Below are 6087 nucleotides of genomic sequence, written 5' to 3'. Positions count from 1 at the left end.
GAGTGAGGGTGGATTCAACTTTAACCTGGCTTTTGGTAATTGTCAAACCTCATGTTTTCATTTGCTAATGGTTTCTAGATCTTAGTTGAGTATTTTGTGGTTCATTTTTTATTTTATTTTTCATTTGAAACAATATTGTCCTTTCTAAGTTCATTGGTGAAGAACCTGATTACTTTACTGTTAGTAGGTGTGGTCGCTCACTAGTGTTATGCAAGTATTAATAATATAGGTATTAATTATTTATGTACTTTTTAATTAGTTCTAAAAGAATTAACATATTTCTTAATTTGGCAAACATTTAATGACACTCAAGGGTCCTACTTATGTGGTAAGAGTGCACAAAGGTGTACTTTTTTTTATTTAAAAATTTATTTATCTTGAAGAGTAGTTTTGAAACATTGCGAAGTCTTTTCATATTTCTAATATATTGGATTTTTTTTTACCAAACTAAGTCATTCTTTAAAGCAATTCACTACATAGTAACATCTTAGGGTGTATTTTATTTTTAAGAAATTTAGTTTAGATGTGCACTGACGTCGTTGAGTTGAGAAACATTACTATGAGTAACATTTTAAGCTTATAATACGTTACTTTGAGTCACGTTTTAGGAGGTGACATTTCTTAAGAATCCAATCATAGGCCATTGGATCCTGCAAATTTAGGCCTAGATTTGATTGAGTAAACTTGATTGAAGCAAGTGCCAAGGTAATAATACAAATTAGAAAATTACAGAATTGCAAATCTCCAGGAGATATTTCGAACAATCATCTCAAGGTGTTTTTGCATCAGGCCAGAGTTTGTTGAATGGCTACAGGATTGAATTAATTGTTAAAACATTTGCCAATGATCAAGCTTGGAAATGTTGGTATCCTTGAAAATGGAGTAGTTAGACTCTAATGCAAAGCTATGAACTGAGAGTGTACAAACTAGGCAAATCTTACACTTATCTTGGGAGGTAGAGAGTTGGTTGTTTCCAATAGACTCTCGACTAGAGTAAAAGCATATCAAAGCAGTTTGATCGAGAGAAAAAATTGCATTCTACGATTAAGAGTGTCAAATACATAAGAAGCAACCAACTGATCAACTCCCTCCAAACAACAAAAATATAAAGGCAAAAAATATCAACAACCACTTTGTAGCTCTCAAACAAGTATGTATAACATGTGCTCGTATCCAAATAAAGTCGTGTTAGCTTTTTGCGCTACTTCAATAGCAAAACTTAATTAATAGAGAACTCTCGTCAAACAATACATATCAAAAAATTAAGATAATGATATGAAAATGTTGGTTTCTAAGCCAACTGAACACAATGTTGATTTTTAACTTGATCTAAACTACATGCAGTACTAAATTGGAAAATTCTAAAATTATTGCACATATATAACATGTGTTGTTTCTAAACAAAGTCAATTTCCACATCCACTAATTAAACACAAATGACGTGATTCATGGAATACTAATAACTATTAGAATTTTAATGCACTTTGAGCTAATGCAGGAAACATTTTTGGCATGTGTTCTAAGACCTTTTTTGGCATATGAACGACAGAATATATGCAACATATCTAGACTAGGTAGACTTCAATAGCAATGACTTATCAAAGAAAAAATGCAGACAACAGCTCCAATCAATTGAAATTTATAGGTATATTAGTAGATGTGTCCGCTCCAAACATGCAATCACATTTTTAATGTAAAACGTTACTCTCAGTAACGTTCTATAACTATATTTGCAAGATTCAATTCTAAATTTGTAGGATTGAATTCTTAAGAAACGTTATTGTGAGCAACGTTTTAGGAGTAACACGTGACTCAAAGTAACGTATTATAAAACGTTACTCACAATAACGTTTCTCAACTTACGCCGTCAGTACACAACTGAATTTTAAAAAATAAAATACACCCTAAACATTACTGTGGTCTGTGGAATAGGGCTGGCAGGGGGACCGGGTCGGCCCGCGACCGGTTCAAGAATCGGCTCGCCGGACCCGATCCCGTAACTTCTCGCGGGTTGGGAGGGATTCGGGATAGGGGACCGGTTAGGGGCCGGTCCACCCTTTGGTCCCGGTCGAACCGGCCCGGCTGAATCGGCCGGTTTCGCGGGATCCCCTCAATTTTAATTTTTTTTTTTTAATTATATCCGTTGGGGACCATTGGGGCAATGGCTAGTGGCCCCCCCAACGGATTTATTCACCTTTTTCACTTCCCCAACACCCCCTACCACCCCCCTACTTTTAATACTTTAATTTAAACCCTCAAGTTATCATAAATACACTTTAACCCATTTTTAATATTATAAATACCCCTCTATCCCTTATTATTTCTTACAAAATCATCTATTCTCTCATCTATTTTCTATATCCTCTCAATCTTAAGTCTCAATTTTTTATTCCATTTAAGTCTCATATTATATCATAATACATATATTTCAATTCTAAATTTTCATAGCATATCATAATATATATAATTCTCATATTTGCTATCAAGTATTGGAGTTCCAAATTACAAGTTACAACAAACTACAAGCTTCAAGAATCGGTTACAACGCAAGCTATTAACGCAGACGTTTGGTACATTTGTTTTATAATATTTATATTTTATTTTTCGTCATTAATTTTTGTGTTATTATTATTTTTATATTACACTTTACATATAATTAAATATGAGTTCTAGCAAAAAAAGATACCAATAAAGGAAAAGAGAAAGAACCAAGTGGCATTAGTAAATTATTTAATTTTAATAAAAAAAGTAGTAAGGAAAAAATAAGAGTAAATGTAATGGTACTTCTTCTAAATCAATGTCTAGAGTTAGATTTAATACAAATGATTCTACTTATGTTGATGATACTTCTTATGATATTGATTCAAATGTTCAACTCGATCATGAAATTTTACAACAAATTTATGGTGATATTAATCCTTATCTTGATGAAAATTCAGGTGAAGAAGTAGAAGTTGGTTCGGGAGAAGTGGAATTAGATGATACACCTACTAGTCCGATGACAGAAGTTCCAAATGAAACTATAAATTCAATGGAGCAAAATTGTGGACGCCCACCCCTTATACCTCCTACAAGGGAGAAAGTGAAGTATCAACGCCCTAAAACATCTGTTGTGTGGCAATTTATGACTTTAGATAAGGAAAACTCTATTGCTATTTGTAATAAGTGTAAGCAACCTTTTAAACATAAACAAGGTGGAGGTCAAGGTGGGACGGGGGGCTTAAATAGACACTTGTTATCTTGTGTGCCGATTCAATATAAAGAAGCTAAATCATTAGCCGATAGAAAAAAAGGAATTTCAGTTAATGATTTTGATATTAATGTTAATGAATCGATAGGGGCTTCTAACATGGTTCAAGGAACATTAAATCCTTCTAACCCCGGTGGTCCACTAACACAACGTAAATATAATAAGAAAAGAGATCGCAAAAATTTAGCTAAAATAGTTTATGTTTGTGGTTTGCCTTATAGTTTTCCTTCACATCCCAGTTTTATTGAATATATTCAACAAACTTATAATCCTACTTATAGAGGTTTTTCAAGAAATACTGTTAAATCTGATGTTTTTGTATATCAAGGTAAACATTGTCAATATCTTCGTTGTATATTTAGCATATTAGATTGTAGAGTGTCTATAACTTCGGACATGGGTCGTAGTGTTAATGGACGTGATTATTTAACTGTTACAGCACATTGGATTGATCATAACTGGAATTTGCAAAAAAGAATCTTAAGTTATAAAGAATGTGTAGAGAAAATAACTGATGCATAGTTAGCTTCAAATATTTTGAGTGTTCTAGATTATTACATGCTTATAGATAAAGTAATGTCTGTCGCATTAGATAATGCATCTAATAATACAAACGTTGTCAGTATGTTAAAATCTAGATTATGTCCAATTGATGTTAATTCTTTTCATGTTAGATGTGTTGCACATTCATTAAATTTAGTTGTACAAGATGGTATTTCATTATTTAAATGTGGTTGTATGAATATTGAATATGTTGTTGCATGGATTTTTTATGCTCATAGAGTTGCTAGAATTAGAGAATTTAATGAGCGTTGTGTACTATGTGATTTTCCACCAAGAAAAACTTCAAAACATATTAAAACAAGGTGGAATTCTTTTTACGAAATGTTTTCAGTTGCTTACGAATATAAAGGACCCGTACAAATGGTGTTTAATGCTCATAATGCAGACCCATTAGAGAGAATTTGTGAAGAAGATTGAGAAGAAACTAATGAACTATTAGAATTTTAAAGACTTTTTTATGATGCTACAATCATGTTTTCTGGAATTTATTATCCTACTATTTCAATAGTATTAATAAATATTTGTGCTATTTCAATTCAATTTTCTAAATACAAAAAAATTGAAAAATTTAGAGTTGCAATTGAAGGTATGATTGAAATTTTTTTTAATTTTTTTTTTCCTATTCCTCAAATTTTTTTAACTGCTACTTTACTTCATCCTGACTATAAATTATGAGGTGTGCAGGGACTTGTTGACACTTTTTATGATACTTTAGAAATTTTACCGGAAAAAAATCCAACTTGTGAAATGTGTAAGTCTAACATAAAAGTAGAAGCAAAAGTTTTGTATGAAAAATATAGAACTATAGGAAATATTCAAGGAGAAGTTGGTCAAACTTCTAATCCTCAAAGTAAAGCTCGAATTTCAAGTTATATGCGAGGTTTTCTTGGTCTTAATTCTACTAACCGTGATGATTTTGAAAATAATCTTAATCAATCTTTAGAAACAGTGGAAGATGGAGATGGCAATGAAGATTTATTAGCATGGTGGAGGAGGCGGAGCGTTGCATTTCCAATTTTGAGCAAAATGATTCGTGATGTTCTAGCTATTCAAGCTTCATCAGTTGCATCGGAGCCTTCTTTTAGTGCGGCAAGGTTTCAAATTGGCGATCATAGACATTCATTGGCGGAAGAAAGTTTGGAAACATCAATTTTATTTAGAGACTGGGTCAACGCCGAGAGGAGGAATTATAATTTGCCAAGGTTAAGTTCCAAACAAGAAGCTTGGATTAATGCGGTAATTGGATCTAGTGATGATGAATTAGAGTCACAAGAGTTTCTAGCAAGTTTGCCAACACCGGAGGATGTTACCGTCGATATGATGTGACAATTAGAATTGAATTTTAAAAGAGAATACAAATATTAGATTACATCCGAGAACTAATTGAAACAGAACCCTTCCTAGAAGGTGACTGCGTAAATTAGTTACTCATCTAATATTTGTAACAAATATTAGTTTTACATATGAGAACTTATTGAAACAGAATCCTTCCTAGAAGGTGGTTGCGTAGATTAATTACTCCACTAATATTTGTAAATTGTAACTTCTAAGTTCTAAGTTGCAATTAGATTTTATTGAATAAATTTGAAGGCTTTAATTCAAGTCTTTTTTATATAACTATTGTCTTGCATTTTAATTTTAATTTTAAAATACTAACTTTAAAATACTTAATTTAAAAATTGAAATTTGACATTTGAAATTTCAAGTTAAATTCTTTTAAAATACAAATTTGAACTTCTCAAATTTGAAATTTGAAATTCTCAAATTTGAAATTTGAAAACTTAAGCATTTTTTATTAGCTAAAAATGTTATTGAAAACTAAATAAACTAAAAATACTATTCAATAACATATAATTTCAATACAAATAAATAAACATATAAAAAAAATAAAAATCTCACGTCCCGTCCCGTCCCATCCTATCCCGCCAAACCCCGTCCCATCCCGCATATATAGTGGGACGGGATGGGACGAATTTTTATCCCCCCAATCCCGGTCCCCCCAAAATCTCAGCAAAGGCGTCCCTTTCCCGTCCCGTCCCCCAGTCCCCATCCCCTTGCCAGCCCTACTGTGGAATACGCTTATACTAATTTTGTAAAATTTAGAAAAACATACTATTTTGGTGAATTACTTTAAATAATGGCTTAATTTGGTCAAAGCATGTCACACAAATTGGGATAGAGGGAGTATTAGTTATTCAACATATCTTGTATAAAATAATATATAGATTTTCTCATAATTTATACATGTATTAGTTATGTGGAACTTTAAATCA

General features: G+C 32.0%; 1 protein-coding gene across 1 annotated transcript in view; it reads right to left on the bottom strand.

Moving 5' to 3' along the window:
• The window catches only part of LOC125809198 (gamma-glutamylcyclotransferase 2-3), a 1073903-nt gene that overhangs the window by 632241 nt on the left and 435575 nt on the right, over positions 1-6087 (bottom strand). The gene's annotated exons all lie outside the window — the stretch shown is intronic.

The sequence above is a fragment of the Solanum verrucosum genome, unplaced genomic scaffold (assembly GCF_900185275.1).
Source record: "Solanum verrucosum unplaced genomic scaffold, falcon-dt-bn FXZP01000062.1, whole genome shotgun sequence".
In the NCBI taxonomy this organism is placed as follows: Eukaryota; Viridiplantae; Streptophyta; class Magnoliopsida; order Solanales; family Solanaceae; genus Solanum; species Solanum verrucosum.
The sequence above is the reverse complement of the archived record's forward strand: the minus strand, read 5'-3'. Positions and strand labels throughout refer to the sequence as shown.